The 23,394-nt window shown below is 37.4% G+C and overlaps 1 protein-coding gene across 1 annotated transcript in view; it reads right to left on the bottom strand.

Moving 5' to 3' along the window:
- The window catches only part of ahnak (AHNAK nucleoprotein), a 32,178-nt gene extending 21,762 nt beyond the window's left edge, over nucleotides 1-10,416 (bottom strand). The window contains exon 1 of the mRNA XM_039648586.2: nucleotides 10,136-10,416. The gene's annotated coding sequence lies outside the window, so the exon portion shown is untranslated. The remainder of the gene's footprint in view (nucleotides 1-10,135) is intronic.
- Nucleotides 10,417-23,394: the final 12,978 nt, after the last annotated feature.

Genomic DNA, 23,394 nt, shown 5'->3' with positions numbered 1-23,394 from the left:
CCTCTTAAAGGGATAGTTCACCAAAAAATGAAAATGTTGTTATTACCAACTCACCCTCAAGTTGTTGAAACCTGCATGAGTTTCTTTCTTCTGCTGAACACAAAATAAATTGTTTTAAAGTTGGTAACCAGATAGTTGACGGTAACCATCCACTTCCATATAGTTTATTTTTTGGAAGCCTACTATGGAAGCCAATGGCTACCGTCAACAGTTTGGTTACCTATCCCTTTTAACATGATGCCACACCCTGCACTCAATCTTGTACCACCACTGAATACATGTTCCACTTCCTTCACCCTTTTTTTAAAACTATCTACAGTGCTATTTGTGCAGCAATTGTTCTCACAGCTCTGACAGGTTCCTCGTAATGCACCTCAGGAGGAGCAAACTCTGTGAATGGGGGGGGGGGGGGGGGGGGCACATCTGCACATCCATGTCTGAAAAGTGGAACAATGAGAGGCAACAGTGGCACATAACATGCCACTAAACAAGTGTCTAATACATTATTTGTGACGCATCTCAAACGACCAAACAGACAACCTTCAACTCTCACAAGAGTATATACCATGACACTATCCTAAATTAATATTTGGAGGGTATCTGCTTAAAGTATGGCTCTCACCCAAAATCATATGATCTGCGGTGATCCATGTAAGCAGATACTTTATAATCCCGCAAGTGTTTGTGCAAGACAGCAATGAAATAGAACACATCTTTGTTAACTGTTGAGTTGTAATGAGGACCTAAAGGACCCAAGCTTTGAGGTCTAGCAACAAAGTGTATAATGTGTAAGCCAATGAAACAAAACAAGCAAAAAGGAAACCTCTGGATTTAACCGTAAAAATTGACTTAATAGGTTTGAAAAGAAACAGCTTGACCCATGAATCCTAATCAGGAGACATGAGATACACCAATAAGTTCTTGCTTAAAGGCAAGTAGGCATTACTGCTCATGCTTTCAATTATTAGCAGAGGCTTCTAGTTGGTCTTATACAGTAGCTGATATTTTATACATGTTATAAGCCAACCCCACTTTACTCTCAGAGTATGTCATGAGATGGTCTGACTGCACTAGGAGCATTCATGCTAAAGACATCTGAACAAATGGACATGGATATTGATTTTTATTTATTTATTTATTTTCAATTCATTAAGATATAATCAATTTTTTTCAAGCAAGCATCTTTTACAGCATTGATGAAAACCAGTGTCTTGACAAACTGGGGCAATAGGAAAGAGCACTCTTCTGATTTACCTCTTTAAAGGTACAATATGTAGGATTTTTGCAGTAAAATATCCAAAAAACACAAGGCCAGCGTTTCTCAAAGTGGTGGGGAATATAAACATGACAAGTGGGGCGCGACAAAATGTGGTAAATTTTGTGCCCATCTCTATTATTTCCTTTATTTATTGAGCATAAAGTCAAAACAAAACAACAACACCTTAAAATGTAAGCCTTACTTATCCTTTTCATACATTTGCTTAAAAGTTTTTTGAATGCCCCCGTTATTTGGATCGTATCCAAATATTTGATCGTATCAAACCCTTCCCTACCTTCAAAGTGGGGATTGGAAGAAAAAGTTTGAGAAACACTGCACGAGGCCAATGTTATTTACCAATGTTTAGTTGATTACTTACAATATCCCCAATGTTTCCAACTATTTGTAAATCATGAGAAAATTGTGATTTTAACCAAGGAGACGGGACGTGTCAGCAGGGGTGAGGAGTCACCAGTCAGTGGCATCATATCCGCATTACCCTCGCTTTCCGCTCGTACTGCCATAGTGACTATGGTGACAGACATGGACAACTGGGTTATGCTTAGCAGGACGCTCACTCTGTTGTTGTTTTGTTCAAACATTTTGGACCATGGCGGCAAGGAGACTTTGAGACAAAAATAGGACTAGAACAAAGATCAAAATCTTTCGAGATGCTGAGAGCTAACTTGTCAATGTTGTTTAGTAAAAAACAATCCATGTTTTTTAGTTCAACATGATGAAATGTGAGAATATGATCTGTATGTTACTCTAATGTTGATCTAGCTTAGGCTACTGCTAATCACATACAGCCAACAAACAACCTAGTCTAACTATCAACATTCAACACACTCGAATGCCATTTAGTGTGATAGCGTAATTGTTAGAGCAAGTGAAACAGCGCTGCATTACCTCGTTTAATTCGCCTAATGCTGAATTAATAAGTTACCTCTGAGTAACTTATTAATTCAGCATTTGCGTGTAGTTCGGTAGAATGAAATGTTCTTATTCCTTTATATCCACGGGACTTGCGTTGCGTGTGGTGCTGGTATGTGTCTCTCATTAGCAAGTGCGCCCTGCTTCACACCAAAATCATGTTAAAAGCCTCACTATATTCATTCATCCATAAAAGCTCCATCAGCTTGACGACAAGATCCATAATTCCGCTTGATGCTTTGGCGTCATCGAAAGACGCCTTTGTTATTAGAGATTAGCGACCCCTGGTGGCCAAAAATTACATACTGTACGTTTAAGGCAGGTATGCCTACATTGAGAGAAGACAAATGTGCATAAGGAGTGTCATACTTCTCAATGTTGACTTGTCACAGTAAGAAGGGTTGTGCAACCCTCAACGTGGATTTTCTGATTAACAAAAAAAATAGTGGAAATCTAAATTCTAAAATAATTTAATCTAAAAAGTTGAACTGATTTAGTTATTGACAAATAATTTAGAATGCACACTATAAAAATCATATCAGGTTGGACATGTTTAGGTGCACTGTAATAATTATATTTCACATTACCATTCCAAACAAATTGATCAAATAAAACCTAGGAAAAAAATTACTTTAACTCCGGGAGGATAAGGGAAATGAAAAATGAATTGCAGAGGCTAAAGCTCAAACTCTCCCCTGTCTTCTGTTAGATTTTGAAAAAGAAAGCAATGTATTTTCCAAATATTTCCATGCATCAAACAGTCCGACCAATCTAAAACGGTCAATTACAAAATGTACATTCGATGGAAAAGAAATAAAACAACCACCACCATGTTATCTTTTAAAATGAAAAGCTCTTAATATAAATACTTAAGTTTGCATCGTTTCGAGACCTTAAGTTAGTGAATCAGGCAGACTTAATTTCCTTTTGCTTCAAAAATGCAGCCCCACCCTAGTTGGTATCATACTTTTTTTTGCCCTAAGAGGGCGACAGTGACTGAAACAGTTACAACATGAGCACACAACACAGGTAGTTTTCCTTTGCAAGACAGGAGCTTATGTGTTTGCACAAGCTTAAATATTTTCTCTGTATGTTTCTGTTAAATAATTGTCTGAATAGGTTTTGCCAAGGCAGAAACACAGAATTAGCTTTGTGTTTAAATTCCAAGTTTGATAAGTAGCTATTGTTACGTGCAATTCCCAAAATCACTCCCTCAAAATAAACTCATGCTCACATGACTGCAAATCCACCCTGTGCTTTGAACACTGGGAATCTGTTTTAGCAACTACAGAAAGAGCAAAATGTCATGTCATACTCAGATTTTACTGTTTAATTAAATGACAATTGCGGTTGTCTAAACTTAAAAACGTATCAGTAAGTTTAATTCTCACACTGTCGCCTAGGCCTTTGTTTACAGCGTTGATGTCAGGAAGTAATTCAAGATGTAAGGCTGTAAACTAAAACCAAGTGAGATGTAACAAGCCATTCATAGTAGCCATGCCAATGCCATGAAACTGTCACTTGCCACAAGCAAAATTAAAGTTCATGTAAGTTTCTCACAGAAAAGCAAACATCATGTGCAAATCCTCATTTGATCGCCTAAAAGCTCCACTTGTCACATGGTACGGCCGAAGACACTGGAGACTAAACTACGCTTCATTTCGCTCATTTAATTTCAGAGAAACCAAATTATCAAACATCATTATCCACTCTTATCTTACATGAAAAAAGAGGGAGGGGGTTCAGTTAGTGTTTCATTTAATCAATGAAAAGATTTAGATGGCCAATTCATGTGGTAAAAAACTCCTCTGTCAAGTAGTTCAATATTTGCTCCACTCAGTATTTGTTTAAATAATGCAACGCTCTAGTAAACCAAAACTGATAAGTGTCGATTGTTTGAAACAATAAATAAAATACTCCCTCAACTCAAGAGAGGCATTATTGAGGACATTAACTACTAAGCGCCATAAACTCTTATATGCAATATTTAAATCTTTAAAGTGTTGAACTGTCCTTCATGCTTCATGGCCTTTGAAGCTGTCCCGTGGCTTCCAGTCATGAAAATTGATCATTTTTGCATGGAGGAGGATGAGGACAAAGAGATATCTGTTTTAAGCTTTTTTGTATAGGCTAGAGAAATGTTGGGAATTTGTTTCGTTACATAAACATGTCTTTCAGGCTTTTAAAGCAAGACGAGATGCAGATTGAAATGAGATTCTGTGAACACTATAAGAGAGATCAATTAAATGTGGTTTCAGTGATATTAATATCTTTTTTAAGCCTTATGACTGAAGTCGGATCACAGATGTGGTTACTTTCCAAAGCAGAAAAGCATGAAAAGACTGAAACACTAGCACTGCAAACAAATGCTCGGATCAGCATAGACAGGTACATGCTTGCGTGGACCTGCCCTGATATCAATTCTCCTCGGTATAGGCTACAACAACTCCACTGTTATTGACTCTGCTAGACAACAACTGTTAACAGCAAAAGTGTTCCTTTAAAGCTGCCCTAAGAAAATAGTATATTTACCCTAACTTGTAATCAATGTATTTCTCTGTCCCACTGAAAAAAGAAGGGACAAACCTTTACTCTAAACATTTACAAAGGCAATCAATCACTTGAGAAGTTTGCACAATAAGTCCTGAAAATGAGCTGCTATAGCCTAGCTATTCTGAAGGGGCTGAATCAGTAGGAACGAAAACGCATTGCTTTTTTCTCTTTGCCAGCTCTAACTTATTTGTCTATTATTTGGAAACCATTGCTAGAACCTATCACAACCCTGTCGTTTCATTAACGGACTGTTATTTCTGAGCAGTGACTAAAATAGTCATAGGCTCGCTGTGATGAAGGCCAGTCTGGACGGGGCTGTCACACTGTTTGCAAAGAACAACATTTGGCAGAGCAGCTGTGTACACTCAAACGGGTGACATCTACTAACCCAGCACTTAGTTGTATCAAGTTTGCTGTCACCTCGCTAAAGGTGGAAGTAGCCAAACAAAACCACAAGTTTCAAACAAGCTCACTGCGCATACTGAATTTAAAAGAAAGGCATCTAGCTTCAAAAAGCTTTCCAACCAAATATCCAAAAATCCTCACATAAAGTTTCTATTGTCGTGCATGAGAAAGACTGGTACTAGTACAAAACGCGACCATAATCACAGGTCTAAAAAGTGTCAGACGACACCGCAATGCTTCCATCTGGCAGAGGTCGTTTGGCAACAACTGTGCAAATCTAAAAAGAGCAGACTTTATAGCACAACACAGGCAGCAAACGTTGCAAATCCAAAGCTGGGGACACGCCCTTCGCACAATAAGGGAGAAACTACACACACACACCATCCCTCAAGCCCGCACATAGCGCACATGTAGAGAGCCGAGAACCCCACCCAGGCCTCCAGTCACACGCATTCCTTGATAGAGCAGTCAGGCCAACTGGAAGAGAGCCCAGCCTCTCCTGCAGTGACTAACTCCAAAGCAATGTACTCTCTACCCAACCACTTAACTCACCCAGTGGGTCTGAGCTGGGTACAAAAACAGGGTACTCTTTTAAAGTTTCCATTTACTAACACCAGATGAAGCAAGGAAACCTGATCCTTTTCTTATTTCATTAAAGGAAGGAAGCCAGCTGATTTCCAAATGTATAAAGACTAACAGAAGCCCCATCATGACATAAGCGGTCTTAGTGCTCCAATGTAAATGTGGATTTATAGTTGTGCAATAGCTCGCATTTGTAAAGGTTCAGCAATGCAGAGGGGTAGATAAGTGATAGAATTGTTGGGCAAACAACCAAACCACTAATTATAGAAAAGCCACTGCTGGGGTTTAATGCCACACTTTTTCCATTAAAGTGTTGTAATGTATGATAGCAGACGCACACACATGCAGTCAGCCACAATGCAATAACATAAATTGTGGCCTTTGGCTTTGCTTACAGGAGATGCTTGGTTCCTTGGCTCTTTAGGAGACACGTTTTTCCAAAGCAAATTACAGGATACTTTTTATTGTAACAAGTGTCAGTCATATTTCTCCATTAAATGCTCATCATTCATTCTTCTTGCAAGAGGCAGGCAATTTTGACAAGAGCTCATACATAAAAAGGGATAACTACAATTTGGTTAAAAAGTATTTTACTTCCACATGGACTCAATTCAAACCCAAAAAGTGACCAAACTCTCGTGCAAGACATGCAATTTTTAATATTATGGTGGAAATACCAACTATTTCAGAGGAGCAAACAGGAGTCAAAAAGATGAAACCATTAGTGAAAATGTTAGAGAAACATTGACATAATTCAGATACATGTATATTAGCAAAAGGCTGTCAATATTCACACTGAGTCACGTTTTTTTTTTTGTCCATCCGGGCATGTTTGTTTATTCTGTTAACAAGGCTTTTCAAACAGAGTCAAGGGATATGAGTCAGCAATCAAATACATAGTGATGACTGATGGGGAGGTGGTTCACTACCAGTATACCATCAGATGGTTTTAAAGATAGGTCTGAAAGAGTACTGCCAAGTGTTTTGTAGAAGTGAAAAGGCATGTGGTTTGAAACATCTAACTTAGTCAGATCTTAACTCTTATCTACAATTCAACTAGAAACAAACTCATGTAAACTGCACCTGATATAACCTCTGCTGCGTCCCCCCCGTGCTGTTGTAAACAAGTAGATGTGCATACCTACATTACTGAAATGGCGTGATGTAGTTGGAGCTGTAGTCAAACGTTAAGTCTACGTCAATAAATGCTGATCATCAAATTACCTTAAAGAATACTTTTGAATGCATTAGAACTATTTAATGTGGCCTCGGTGTTTAATTTGCCATATAAAATACTTTCCAAATAAGCGTGCAACTTTGAAACACTATCATCAGAAGCAACTCTTACGTTAGGAAGCCATGTACGTAGTGTCACTGCAGTGTATCTTTGCGGTTATTCATTGATATGAAATATTATTTGGTCATTTTACATTTACTTGAAACATACTTGAAGCATATTGTAATAGTGGTCTTTAACTATATAGTAGTTTGTTAGCAGTAAACACTTTCACTCATTGCACTATTGTTACTTGTTCAATTAAAATGCACAAACCAAAAGCAATATTTAACCCATTATGTCAATCACCAATGACAGGTGTGGCTACCATGAAATATTTGCTAAATGCTATGCAAGTAGCATGCATTGCATGCTTTTTACCTTGGCTACAATATAACCGATTTACTTGTTACCCCAGTAAATTATGGTTCCAGCATATGAAGCACACCATTTCTAAAAGTATTATACTGTTTCTGAAAACAAGAGGACTCACACATAACTGAAGTATTAATGTCAGACCAAAATGGCCAGCCTTGGAAAATGAAGCTTATATAAACTATAAACAGACTAACCATCCTACTGTCATAAGATCCTAAACCTTAATCAAATGCAGACCGTATCTTCTATTTCAAGCACAACAGCAAATGTAATCTAGTAATCCAAGTACAATGGAAGTACAGTCTATCATGTGTTGTAGACGCACATACGAAACAAAAAGTCATATGATCAAAATGACAATAACAATAAAGTATATAAAAATATATAATATTCATTTTAACATTGTGTTAAACAATTCACAGCAGATAATACTATTAAAATACATATTTTAAAAAAAGAAAATCACAAGGCAGAAAATGGCATCAATTGGAAACGCCAACATTTATTATAATAATAAAAGTATACGGTAGGCTATGTGTGAGGACAAATAAAAACTACATAAGGGCTAAAAAACAACTTCATGTAAATCTTGAGAATCCGCCCTTGACTAAGTGCTCAAGACTATGTGTTACTCTGTACTAAATTGTGAAATATGAATGCCTGACTCTGACTCAGAACCATATTGCCAAAGCCATAATGTATTATCCAACTTTGTTTTAGCTTCAAGCCAGTATTTCTCAACCATGGAATGACGATAACTCCAGGGTCTGTCTGAACAGGAAGACGTGTACTAAGATAATGCAACAAAGTCTTCAGCTCAGACGTCATACTTCCAAACTCTTCAAATGATCCCTACATCCTTATCTCCAAAATCAAGTGTGCTGACAACTTATCTGTGACGGATAATCACATATTCACGGAGTTGACTTCTTTCATTCTGTACCCTTTTGAAAAAGATTCAAGATGTGAGAAAACAAACAAATAAGAGAATGAATCATTCCGTTATGAACCCTGCCACTCCTCCCTTGGCGTTTCCATCGCAAGTCCTCGACAAGCCTTTAAGGAAACGACAAAGGAAGTGTGCACAAGTCCAGACTCTTTCCGTTTTCACACTGGAATAGAAGGTCCTATGAAGCACACCCTAATCTGACCTATCAACACAGAGCAGGAGAAAGTTGTGCCTCCACTGTAAACCTCCAGGACAACCACGCATCAGATAAAGACACACTGTTCTGTTTTAAACCAAACAATTCATAACCTTCACATAGAACAGAGGTTGAAAGAGATTGCTGAAATTGAGGCAGCCACACTAGAAAACTTAACATCGGACTCCAAAGACATACCCTTGCACAGCATATTTTTCTAGTTTATGAAAAAAAATTTGACTCAAATGATAACAATTTCAATAAAGTTGCTTTATTACAGCTTTAATATTACTGGTTGACTGCTTTAGTCTGCTATGGAGTTGTGTTCTGACAAAACAGAAGAAAGCTTTGGGTGTGGCAGGAGAAGGGGGATGGGCTCCCAATGTGGAAAATCTGCTTGTGGATATTTTTAAAAGACATCTTAAATCAGATCAACTGAAAGGCAGCTTTTTTGGATGTCAACACTCCATGGATATCTCCAAAATCTCAACACTTCTTTGCAACACTCCTCTTTATGTCAATCTCACTCTCTTTTATCTATTTTTCTATTTTCTTATTATGTTCAGAAACCTTCAATGATCCTACTGAAATACCTCTCATGGCACAGTTGGTGTGAATAAAACACCTTGTTCATTCTCCTGCATTGCAAGCCTTACTTTCCCCCTCTGTGCTTCAAACCTGGTTTCAATTAGCAAGTCTTTCCAAACCACTACATTCCATTACGCCCTCCCCTCCTCTCTTCACCCCCTCTTACTCACTACCCACACCCTGGCCAGGGCTCCAGGTTAACAAAAATCAAAGCAAAGCAGGAAAGACTTCCCAAACTACATTCAAAGATTCACACTTTATTTTTAAGGATATTAAGAATCTTTAAAACAAATTAAAACTCCATCTAATAAATAAAGTGAGTGGGGAAAATATGAGAAAACGATGTATCCACAGTGCAGAATATGTGCTGACGTTGACCAAAAATCTTGAGCTATGACCAGATTTGGTATGGCAGGATAATACTCGTTTCGAGAGGAAAGATACAAATTCTATAGATGTGTGAAATGACTTCATGGTACTGTATAACAATTAATTTCTGTGTGTGGGGGGGGGGGGGTAGCTTTCTTTAAAACTTTTTTTAATGTTATTTTATTTTAAAGCGTGGTCAAAGTCATGCAACCAAACTCAGAGACAACCTTCTTATCCACGTTGCACTCTTTGGGTGTTTCGTTTGCATGACATGCAAAAAAACAGAATATTTGCCTTATTTATAAGTCCTTTTTTCTGAATGATTTAGCAGGTCGAGTTTAACTAAATAAACGCTTAATTCTGAACTTTAGCAATGTTAGGAGAAAAAAATAACGTGCGCAACAGATGACAATTGAGCAGATACACACCCACCCCCTCTTCATCCTCAACAATACATGATAAGATTGAGATTTTATGACATATAATAGACTTTCTAAGAACCAAATAAGCAAATATATAGCGTTATTCTGCATAATTAAGAATATTATAAGCTCACAGACAGTCTCTGGAAAACTAATTTAAATGCAACGTGAGCGTCGCACACCAGAACTGCATAACTCATTAACCTCAGGAGAAACACAAACATACCTGGAACCTTCAACACCTTTGCCCTGGCATCATCCGCGGTCCACAGCTTTCTGCCACAGCCCAGAAGTTTTCCACCACGCTTTCCAAACTAAACTTTGCCGTATTCGTGTACTCTCTCTCTCTTTCTCGATGCTTGAAGCCTCGCTTTATTATTTTCTTGTTTTTTGTAAGTTGCTTCTCTCTCTTCCTCTCACTTTCTTGATATTTCTTGTCCTCAGTGTGCTTGTAACTCCGGGCTATGGAGAATGGCAGAGTTTGGGTTAGGTCTGTGAAGTTCTTCACTGGAGAAGAGGGCGGGGGTAACGGTGTAGTAGGGGAGTGGACCCTTATAATTCTAGTCCAGCCCACCTACTGTTTGAGTGACATGTAGGTTTAAGGCAGCGTCGATAAAGCGCGTGAATGTGGATGGAATCAGATTTAAACTGTATTCTTGGGACAAGAGTCAGACTCATTTTAATTATAAGGTCAAATCTTTATTGAGGCAATTTGTTAAGTGTTTTAATTAGCATACAGGCCTACGTTGTTCAATTTAAAAAAAAAAAAAAATACACACTTTCAAAAATTAGCGTGCAGTAAACCGGAGTAGAAACTGTAACGAATAGACCCGGTTCCCTCTAATATTGCGTTGGCTAAAATAAAATGGCACATGGTGGCACATGATCCCAATCTTTTAGGAAGGGCACAAACTATTGTACATTTGTAAAATGATTGTTTTGTGCATGTCTCTTCCTAAAAAAAAGTATAACACATTACAATTTACAACAAATTATATATCTGTTCATGTATTTAATTCGTTTTCATTATTTGACTGTTAATGCTATAGTGTGATTTTACTCTGTAATGCTACTAGAATTTTACTTTACTTTGCATTGAGGAATATAGTTTTTGTTTAAAGAAAAAATACAAGTAAAAAAACAAACATTTGTAAGGTTTGATTAAATCAAATACTACTGAGTATACACTTGTGACAACTTCTGTAGGCTACTTTCTGTTCGTCCATATAGCCTACTACATTGTGTCCCACAATGTCAATGTCTTGATTTTTTTTCTCTATGTTGGTTAGTTTTCATTCGTTTTTAATGACAAAGATCAAATATGTGTTGCAATCTGAAAGAGGGCTTCTTGCCTTTGATAATGTGTTCACTACTACTCCAACATAATTTCCATAGCATTTTCATATAGTGTAGATCCAGAGTTCTATGAGGAGTTTCATTCTCAGAAACATCACTGCAGTTAAACAATTTAATCTTTGAATAAGAATAAAAAGTAAAGTCTGTTTTTTAAGGTATGCTTTGAGTATTTTACATTTTTATATGGTTAATAGGTACGTTTTATGAATTAAAATTGATTACCTTTCGGGTATATGTTGACAAAATGATTGTGCATGTCTAAAATGAGGTATAACAAAGTACAGAGATATTTGTTTATTAATCGTAAACAAGCTAGAAAGAAAACAGTCCATTCAAACTGATCAGACAGCCAACAAACAAGGCTTAAATGGCAAAATAACAGTCACAGAAAAATATAGTTTGTATGTTTCTTTTTTGGACCTTATATAAACATGAGTCAGAACGTTCAAGAAAACTAGAATAATATCTCAGGAATTTTTATCAATGGAGAGCTTGATATGCATCAAGACTTTGAATGGATTGTTACGCTGTTTGTTATCAGCTGATCCCATTTTAAATTTGTCAGTCAATATAATGTATGAATGAATGAATGAATGAATGAATGAATGAATGAATGAATGAATGAATGAATGAACAAACAAACAAAAAATAGAATAGAGACAAATTACAGATGCTCACAATGACAAATGCAATGAACAAAGTATTAGAATAATGAATCTAATTAACTCAAATTATAAAGGCTTTGAACATTTTAAATCCAGTATTCAATTAAATGTAATTAAACAAATTTGTGATAGTTCACTGAGCATGCAATTCAGAGCACAAACCTTTGAAGATGGGTTCTCTGCATCTATCTAACTCAAGGTGTTTGTATTACACAATACAGCAAACTGGAGATATGTGATGGCCTTTGCGTGTCCAACTCAAAAATGTCTCAATCAATAATGTAAATAATACTTGTATATATACACAATCACCCTTCTGTGATGAATCATCTTTATATTTAACACACTCTCACACACACACACACAACTATATGTAAAGTTTTTAGATAAAAACGTAACCCCAAGAGTATAGTAAAGTGAAATGTACCCCTGAAGCAACAATTGAACATGATTTGCATGGCTGATAAGATACCTGGAAGACCTATAGTGATTTAATCAGGCTTGCCACCGTTGACACTTTTTTATTTCTTCCTGTTTTATGTTTAGGGGGTCCGTTTGCTGCAGGATTTGCCCCGCAGCGACCAAACCAAATCAATCATTCATCCTCGTCAAAAAGCAGCCCTACCTTGAAGCATCTTCCTCTATACCCCTAAATTCTCCCTCAATAGTTTTGCTTTGTTTTAACCTGCCCTAATCTCACAAAATAGGTTTCACAAGGTCTAATTCCCATTTGGTTGAGTAAGACGTCTGTGGTTGCTTCATTTAAAGGGCTGTTAAATGCAGGTAAACAGCGTGTGCATATATTGTCGGGATTGGAGGGTGGTTGGTTGGTTTTGAGGCAAACAGACAGGCAGAGAGAAAACCCATAGTGAGCAAATCCACGTGTCACACCCATATTCAGGGCTGTGTGTAATGGTAAGCAAAGGATGAATTCTCCAAACGAGAAAGAGGTCTTACTGTCTGCCTTGTAAAGAAGCAAAGGGAGGGGCAAGTTGATTTGAATACAGACACATGAAATATATTCATAATAAGTTGCAGAAGCCAGTACTTGAAAACCTTACGATATTATCAGACATCTTATAAATACTGTAACCAGAAGAACAGACGAAACGTTTGAAACAACTGAAACAGTGTGCATGTGTTCCAGTGTTCTCTTGTTGCTTTCGTGGTGTAGGAGTTTTGTCTCCCCAATGCAATATAAACTTTTGGATAACAAACAGGCGAAGAATGTCAAGGAACAAAACAGTCATGCTTTTCTGCAGAGTTCCAAAACCACGTGAGGGGGAAAAAAAGACACGAAATGGCCACAGCAAATGCAACAAAGCTCTGTAGTTTGAGGCAAATGCATATTTGTCAGATTAGTCACTATAATCTAAACAAGGGGATCTCATGCTTTTCATTTGGATCATGTGAGTTAGCCAACGATGCTGGAGTAGTCATAAAAATATAGTAATAGTTCAATGCTAGGATATGTGGGAACGGGTGTTTCCTGGTGAGTGCTCATAGGTGTGTCTGCTTGTATGAACTAGAGTGAATAACAGCAGCCAGGGTTGGTGTGTCAGGGAGGGTGAGTCATCCCGTATGACTACAATGCACGCAGTGCTATACCAAGAAGCGAAGGAAGGGAACAGAACAAGGAGGGGCAGAGAGGATGAATTTTTTCGGGTGTGTCCCAGGATCAACTTTAGGGGATAAGAAGAACCACATTATTTGAAGTTTAAAGATAACAACGCAGAACAAAGTGATCTCAAATGTGCACTCTTGGTTGTGTTTTTACTTGTAAATCAGAGAACAGCTATTTTTGTGTAGGCCTAATATAAAGCTTCTGACCACAGCCACACAACAGGCAAACATCATAGTACCATCCACAAACAATATGTATTGTTAAAGGATATGACATTTTTTCACAACTGATCAGGTGACGGGTAGTTTTTGTTCCCCAAACACAAATTAGTCTGGAAAAAAATTGTTGGCAGTTATAATGAACTTTAATAGGTAAAAAAATAAATAAAATAAATAGATGTTTATGTGTTATATTGTGTAGATTATGTATTTAATTAGACTACATATTATATAATTATATATTTTTAATAAAATTTCTTTAAAAATATCTGCAACATTTTTAATGATTGCAGATACAGTATTTAATATATATATATATATATATATATATATATATATATATATATATAATATACATTTTTAAATATTTATTATTATTATTTTTGGGTATGAAAGGTACGAAATACACATAATCAGGATTAATTTTTAAATAAAATAAACACTTTTTTATTTTATTTTTTATTTTTTTTACGTTCTATGTTAACCTTTACCTAAGCTACATTGTTTATGTTGGTAAAGTTATATATTTTTTTATGTTAAACGCATATTTTTAGTTAAAGTCCTTAGGTATGAAATAGATTATCAGAAGATAAAAATGTCAGAACATATAATATACTCTTAAAATAATCTGCATGCGCTACTTCAAAGAATGTATTCCTCCTAACAGACAGCTGTGCATACTTATTTAGCTAACATAAACTGAATCCGCACACATTAGTGCCAGGTGTTTTTAACACTGCGGAGACACAACAGACATTATGTTACTGTATCTAGAGTACAGTACAACACAAAGCAAGGTTTTCGTTTTGTTTCAATAGGTTCATCCTGTTCTTTGTGGGTGGGTTTGTTGCACAGCAAGGGCGTTGGCTACCTGTGCATGTAGGTTATTTCTGAGGACAGCAAATATTAATAATATTTCAGTTGCTTTTCCACATGCTCATGGAGGATGGAAGAGTTTTTGAATAAGTGGTTTTTGCCACAATAGTTAATATGATAATTTTGCGTTTACTGTTTTCTTTGTTTACGTGTTTTATTTACTGATTTGCATATGCTTTCAGGCAATACTAGAAACTCTCAATATACTCAATACAAGAAAATCTTGCCCCATCCCCCCTTTAAATGGTTTTGATCACTGTGGTCTCCATAGCCACATTTTTTGTGTGTTTTAATGGAGTTCCCCTCTTTGAGATCCAGTTCTTGTGTTCTAGTTAAAATGAAGGGGAGGAACATCGTGTGATACAGGCTGAATTGTGGTTTCCCCTGCAGGTTGTGAGTCATAAACACGAGGGAGGGACAAACTGAAAAGGACTATTCTGGGATGGCTGCCATGGCAACATAATAAGCAGGAGGAAGGTTATTGCAGAGATGTTTCCATGGTGATCTCCTCTGTGTATATAAATATGGAATGTCAAAATGTTTGAAAATGTGTTACATGTTGCGTTGCTGTGCAGTCAGCGATGGCATAATGAGATGTGAGCACAGGTAAATTAGTTTTAAACTATTTTTATTTCTGCCAAATGTGCCTAAAGGACTGTGTAATGCATTAACCCATGGTTTCGATTTGTGTGTAGTTTTAGCACTTTCCTGAACACATTCACACCTGTGATCATTCCACAAAGCCCGAAATACTAATGCACACGTGCTTCAGAGCTGCTCCATTTAGAATTTCATCACATATCTGCAGTTCAATTTCTTTCTAATATTTGAACTAAACAACAACATTATGAGATGCAATAAAAATCTATAATAGGCTACGACTGTATTAGCACATTGTTATTTTAACAACATGCGTTTCTTTTTCACAGTGAGATATTCAATCCTGCAGCGGCATACAGTCAGACATGCTTTAGCCTAATTTGTTAGAATAATCAATGCTATTATTGACATGCACAAATGTTCCACATTATTTCAGCCTCATGGTAAAAAAAAAAGGTGATTTAACACTGTTTATGTTAACTTCGCTGTACAGTTTGTCTTGTTTTTAGACGCAATAGGAAACCTATCATTACATTCCTCTCATAGTTGTGAAGTGTTATAACAACAGAGTCTTCTGGATGAGTTTCAAACCTTGTTAATACAGGAATGCCAAGCAACCTTTTACACACAGAACAATGTGTACATTAAAAGTATGTTTCGCAATAAAAGCCTTGATGGTTGGATTAAGATATAAACCTACAGTTTAGAGAATTTAGTTTTATATAGTAAAAATGATTTACTATTATTACACACACACTTGATATTTACACACACTACAGTAAATGCCTTCTGTCATGCAGTGGATGCAGCAAAACCAAAATAAAAGGTTGTACTGCAAGCAGTATCTTTAATCAAAACAAACTCAAACACTTATCAGGGTCTCCCAGGAGACAAAATACTGTAAACAGAACAACCACTATAAAAATGACAAGATCTGACAAAAAAAAAGAAAAAAAAAGAAACAAACACAGGGCTATAAATACACAGAGAAACACTTGGGACTGAACAAGACACAGGTATGACACATGAGGGCAAATTTAAAATACCTGGCAAAAGATGAACTGGGACTTAGGAAGAGGACGCGGAGCTAGCAGAAGCGGAAGAGCCGGGGACGAGGCGACGGCGAGAGGAGCCAGGGAGTGACTTCAGACATTGCTAACAGACTGAAGGCCCACGGTGGAGCTGATGGAGGGAGAAGCCATAGCAGAGTCTTGGTGGAGAGGGTGGGCGGAGCCAGAGAGATGACTGACAGAGGCGGAGCTGGTGGAGGTGAAGCCCCGAGTAGACCCGAAGAGATGGGCCGATGAAGAGCAGCCTACCCAGGGGTCTGGAGGTCTGAGGAAGACTTAATAGAACATTTACTGTGTGAAATAAACAGTTATGGACATGTATAAAGTTGAAGCTCCTATTTCCTCCTGGAAATCCAAAAAAAAAAAAAAAAAAAAAAAATCTGTTGGTGCCCTGGTGACTAATTTGTTAAGAGAAGCTGTCAATCATGATGTCACATTTCTATTTTTATAACATCAAATAACTAACCAAGACCAAACTTTTTTTTTTTTTTTTTAAAAACACTTAAATTTAAATCAGTGTGATAAAAACGAACTAAAATGAAAACATCTTTGAAAAAAATTATATTATTTTCAGAAAGTATTTGAACTGTAATTTGATTGTTTAGTTCCCATCACGTCCAGTAGACTTCACAGGGAGGCTGGGTTTATAACCTATGCTGAGACCAGGCACCAGGGGGCGATCAAGACGCTTTTGGCTTCATTTTTCAGCACTTGTGCTGCACACTTGGGTGGAGCTGGTGTGAGAGAGGACTGAGGAGGAGCTGGAGGGAAGGAGGAGCCAGACAGAGCTGAAGGGTTGGAGGAATGAGGCACAGCCAAAGTCCCGGAAGTCTGTGGTGGAGTCGGAGTGCCAACTTACCAATGGTAGAGCTGGAGGGATGATGGATCCCGGTGAAGACATAAGGCCAATTTATACTTCTGCGAAGGGAGCGCGCAGTAGGTAAGGCGTAGCATATGCAACTACGCGTACCATACCGCATACCCTTCGCCGTAGCCTGACGCGCACTTTAGTAATAAGCTCCAACTCCAACGTGATCCACTCTCTTTCAGTCGCCATTGCTTGTAGTAACCTAGCCGCGAGGAATCTAAACACAGTGGAACATTAAATCCCTCCGCCGCCAACTAGCGTTTCGGAGCAGTACTGCAGAGCAACCAAGACCTGAACGCATAAATGCTCACGACGGCGTCGCCTACGTGCGTAGCCTACACCATACCCTCGACGCAGAAGTATAAATTGGCCTATAAGGATGGTTGTTCTAGGTGGAGACGAAGGAGAGAGGAGCCAAGATGGAGCCTATTGGTCGGTGGGCCGAGGTTGAGTGGCGGACTCGTGGTTTGAGGTGGATCCAGGCGGTCAACACACCAAGGCGGAGCTGCAAACCGGAAGCCAAAGGCTGATCCAAGCTGCTAGGTGCAGCCAGCAAAAGAGGAGCCGAAGGGCTGTAGGGAGCTAGCGGTGACAGGGCCAAAGTACTGGATAGCATTGGCAGAGGGTTGCAAAATGGCATCCTTGGCCATGACAAGACAGGGAGAAAGTTCAGAAACAGCCTCCTTGAGCAATACTGGGCAGACAGAGAGTTTAGAAACTGCCTCCTTGATAGTAACCGGGCAGAAAGTTCAGAGACAGCCTGAGTCTGCGGTGGGCTCAGTCTTGTGGTCCTTTGGGGGTGTGGTTGATGGTGCGGGTTGTGCTAAGACCGCCACCGAGTCTTGATCCTCCTCACTCTTTCCAATGGTATAGGGGGATCCAAACTGGTGTAACACCCACTCGACAGATTCTAGGAAAGTACGTCGAGGGCCTTCACCTGGAAGGTGCAACTTGGTTCTTTGATTCAGACCTGCCTGGAAAAACACACAGAGGTTGATGTTGTCATAATGCACGAAAGATACCTAAAAACCTCTGAATGTGCACCTCGAGGGAGAGATTCCCTTGGGAAAGGAGGTAGATCCGAACTGCTGCTATACATTTTGACAGACAGATCTTGTGTCAGACAGTGGATGCAACAAAACAAAAATAAAAGGCTGGATCTATGCTCATTATTGTGGTGTATTGTTGGATTTAATGAGTGCACTGTATAATGAACACTATGGTTTCGGTCACCACTACAAATGGCTGTCATTTCAAATAGTACACAATTTAAGGGTATAGGGGGTGACACAGTCGATTAACACAGGAAACCTAACTGGGAAAAGTGCAAAACTAAACAATAGTCTGGATTCAGAAACAGGGTTTAGATTAAGGCTGGATTAGGCCTTAGGTCAATTAGGACATTTAAGTAGCTTTTATAAATGTGTTTTAGAAAAAAAAAACAAAAAAAAAACATTAATGTGTGCATCTTGAGACAAAACAGTTAGCACAAACATGTTTTAAGATGAGTTTGCAAGTTGCTTTCAGTTAGAACATCTCTAACATGCATTTTAGTCTGGTACTATCTTAAGCCTTTCTGAAACCGGGGGGGAAGTCTTACTCAAGCAAAACACAAACAGATCAAACGCGACACCTTCCTTTTTTACTCAGTTAATTATAGGTTGTAAAACTTCATTAGAAAAATGATAATAACAGAAATAGGCAAATACATTCAACATGAATTAATTGATAATAAACCATCGCTGAATTAAGTTTAATCAAGGATTATCTAAAATATGTTTTACTAGTGCAAAATTGCAACATGTATACAATTATTAAGAATAATTTAATTTTTTTTACAATTTGTAAATAAACTACAAACATGCGGCATTATCAGCTGATGTATTTTCCTATAAGGGTTTAACCTTAAGTTACCTTACCTTACAACACACCATGGTGGCACACAGGAATTTCTGTGGTTTTATGGTCATTGCTGCTTTAAACCAGGGAAACACAAACATGTTTAACCAAGTCAATCATAAAATGTACACAACATATTGTACACAAATAATACACACATCAGAGGTGTCCGTTTCAGAACCACAGATTCCTCTGAGGTCAGTGTTATTTCACCTATGAAACATGCCTGATATGCTGACTGACTGCAAATGAGACTGTGTTGCAGACATCGGCACCGGCAGTAATGAGGAGTCAGACTACTGCAACAATACAATCATTTAACATCTGTTTAGGCAGCAATATAATAAATTAACACCTTTAGGCACGAATATGATTTTAATAATTTATGATTTTATTAACTTATTCTGGATAAACCATTTTACTCATGCTTACTGTAGCTCTAAATGTGAGCATGCATTTATTTACTCATCTTACTTGATTCAGATTCAGTAAATAATGATAAAAAATTTACTCAGAAATTTACGTAAACCTGCAGTTATTTAATGTTATTAAGTGATTTGATATCAATTCCTATGACCTTTGATGATCCAATTCAATCACAGTATTAGGGTTTTTAATGAATGAATCAATCAATGTCATGATGTTAATAAAAAAAAACTGCACTATTTGTGTCACCAATCGAAAAAAATGTATTTGTGACGTAGATTGTTAGTTCATTTTTACTGACTGTCAGATGTTCTTGCTTCCATTGAATAAAAACACTGTAAAAAAATGTTGCTGCCTTAAATTTGTAAGTGCAATCAACATGGATGTTTGAGTCAATTCAATTAAATTACATTTAACAGACTTAAAAAAAATTATAAAAAAATATATATAGTTTCTCTCTTTGAAATCTATATAGTTGTAGAGTTGTCTAATCTTTATAAAAAGTGAAGAAAATAAAAATGAAATTGTTATTTTATTGTGTTACTTCACTCAACTACAATGGATTGTGATATGGCCAACAAAGTGGATGAAATATGTTTGTATTTATAGTAATATCCTTTTTTTGTAATATATTAAATAAATGTAGTAAATTGTCACTTGAGCACTTGAATATAATGCCTACACATTTGTCCACTAGGAAAATAACATAGTTCCAGCAGCAGCTTTCCGCATCATACATAAACGATACAAGAATAGTACTTCTGAGTGACATTTCTGAGCATTGTAATAGAGCTCTGGATGAAACCAATGTCTATGCTCCACCTCCCCCAATGGTAATCTGAGCCTGCACAGTTATGTATGGGGTCTCATGTCCAAAAATGCAGGGGCTGCCTGTTTTCGCTCTCCCTTCTGATTTTTGCAATGATTTGCACGAAATCGAAAACAATCCAGTAACTTTCTCATCCAAACACATTGAGAGGCGTTGGTTGACTTCTAAAACTTCTGAAAGCAAAGAAGTGGATGTTATAAGTTCAAATTATCAGAACCATTGTGGTGGTTCCCAGTGATTGACAGCACCATCCACATTCTTCCTTTTGGCACTCTGACCTTCAACCCCTTCACTGGAATGCCAAAAATTTTCTCTTGCACTCTGGAAAGGGGAAAAATTGCAGGCCACCATTAAAATTTAGATAGGCGACCTGTTCACACAGTTTCCCTGAGAAACTACATAATGCATCAGGTATAAAAAGCAGAACTTCATCACTATATAGACGTTTTATTTGATTCTGAAGTAATTTAGCATAAATTTAAAGTGCCAGAGTACAGTTGGTGAAGACTTTTGTGAGTTCTGGTGAGCCTGGTTGTAAACTTGCATGGTTATTTTTTCCTGGCACGGGAGCATGGTGACTGACTCCAGGGGAAAATTCACATATCAGCACAATATAGCACCAACCACGTTCAAAGATATGCTTTCACAGCCTGATTTCTGTTCTTATGTTCCCCATTTTAAATTGAAGTTTCATTACTGACTCATTGTTTCCATGGCGCTACTTGCATACAAGTAACACTAGTATAGTGTTAAGGTAACACTTACGTGATGCTGCTTTGTGTCAGTGTTCTAGAGTTACCATTGCGATCTAGAGAATATATTTATCTAAACTTCAATACTGGCTGAATGTTTTTCGAAGCGGACTGCTTTTCTAACCGCTGCTACCCCTTACTCTTTCCAGATGTGTGGAATAGATTCCTGACAAAGGCATACCAGGCTTTTTTTCTTCTCAACTCAATGTACAATACAGACCTCACTATAACATTCTGTCACAAGTACTTGTTGTAGCCTCATAAAATCAATGTGGAAGGAGTTTAGTGATGGGAACTAAGGGAAGAGCCGGTGTGGGAATAACAGAAAGAGAGCGGGGAAGCTCTGGGGAACGTCAGGGGGAGCTGGCAGCACTAGTATAGTGTTGCTGTTGGCATTACAGTACGTATTGTTCATGAATCTGGTTTAGTTTGACCCTTTTAACTCCCAAGCCTCTGAACCAATACAAAGGAAGAGGAGGTTTTCTGGCAAACATTCCTGTTCCACACTGTGTTTCCTAACACGGATCGTATTTTCACTATTGCTTGACTTTTAAAGCATTGGAAAGCCTGGTATATGTATGTATATATATATATATATATATATAAAATTCTGGCTTTCAACTTTACTGTTGAGAAATGTTTCTTGAGCATAAAATCATCATATTAGAATGATTTCTGAAGGATAATGCGAGACAAATGCTGAAAACTCAGCTTTGCCAGCACAGGAATAAATTACATAATAAATACTGAACAAGTCCTACTAGTTAACAAGTCAACGCATTAAAATTAGCAATAAACAACCATTCAAATATTCATTCATCTTTGTTAACACTGATGAAAATATAATTGTTCATTGTTTGTTCATGCTAGCTCTGGTCCATAATAATTAGACACAAAGTTTCAATTAATGAAAAAAAAAAAAAAAAAAAAAAACTTTCAAAAAAGCCACTTGGCTTTTTTTTACCTCACAAACGTTGAAATTAACAAGTTTAATGTATTCGTAAATGTTGAAATGAACATTACATTTATTAAATACTTTTTCCTTGTTAGTTCAACTTAACATGTAATGCATATTGGTGAATATATATATTACAGTTATATATATATATATATATAACTGTTCTTATTCTTTTTGCTCAATGTTTCATTATGTGCAGGGCTTTGTAATAAGGAAGCCTTCATGTAAAAGCCCACAAGACAGCTTTTATCTGAGAACATCAATGTCTGTGCTCTTCAAAGCCTTCAAGTGAATCAGCTATCACTGTGTGACAATGTCCTGCTGAGGCGCTCACAGTTATAAGGTTAAGTGAGGACAGCGCATTCAGCTGTGGGGAAGCATTGACACGCTTGAGCCGAGGCCACACCCGGTGCTCACCATTGAGCAACACTACTGATCATGAGGACATTTTATCAGTGTAACTATTTAGCACTAAATACATCACATCATTTGTAAATATACTTGTTGAATTATTTACTTAACAGCAATCAATTATTCAAAGTCTTGATTAAGATGCTCCCCCATGTGTGTTTAACATACTTAAAATGCAAGCACTGTTATTTACCTCTCCCACGCGGATCAAGATTGTATACCTTTCTTTTTCCAAATGTGAAATACAGAGGATTAGTACCCAGATTGAAGCACATTAAATTATTGAAGCGTTAAAAACAAAATAAAAGGATAAGTTACCAGTTACACCCATGGGTAAGGTGTGGCTTTTTTTCCTGAAGTTTACAGAGTCTTTACTCAGGTGTGTCAACAAATGACAACCTAGCATACTCCTATGCCAATAGAAGTGTGTGCTTGGAAATCAGCAAATTGGTCATTTTTTCATCAAGGAACAAGACAGACAATATCACTGTCTAGGAACAGACCTGTTTGAACAGACTAGCAAGAATTTGCCTTCTTTAGGGTAATTCCATAACTTGAAGCCTGGCCTATGGCAATAAATTCATGTAAATAAATACCTGTGGTAAAGTTCCAGACTTTATGTCCTCGCTTCAGACGAGGCTTAAACCTAGTCTCAGAATAATGCAGGCTTAGGTTTTAACTGTACCATTGTTTTGTCTCAAAAGACACCAGTAAGTTTTTTTTTTCTTTCTTTCTAAGGCACATTTATAAAAGTTACTTTAATGTCCCAATTAAACTAAGGTCTAATCATTGCTTAGCCCCATCTGCGAAGCCAGGCCAATATGACCCTTAAGTATACTGGATTATGCATATTTCCTGGGAATCAGAACAATGACTGACAATATTGCAAAAGATCAGGATGCACTTCATGGCACTAAAATTAAAAAAAGGGTT

This window comes from Pimephales promelas, chromosome 9 (assembly GCF_988280905.1).
Source record: "Pimephales promelas chromosome 9, fPimPro1.hap1.1, whole genome shotgun sequence".
In the NCBI taxonomy this organism is placed as follows: Eukaryota; Metazoa; Chordata; class Actinopteri; order Cypriniformes; family Leuciscidae; genus Pimephales; species Pimephales promelas.
This window is presented reverse-complemented; position numbering and strand designations above follow the sequence as displayed.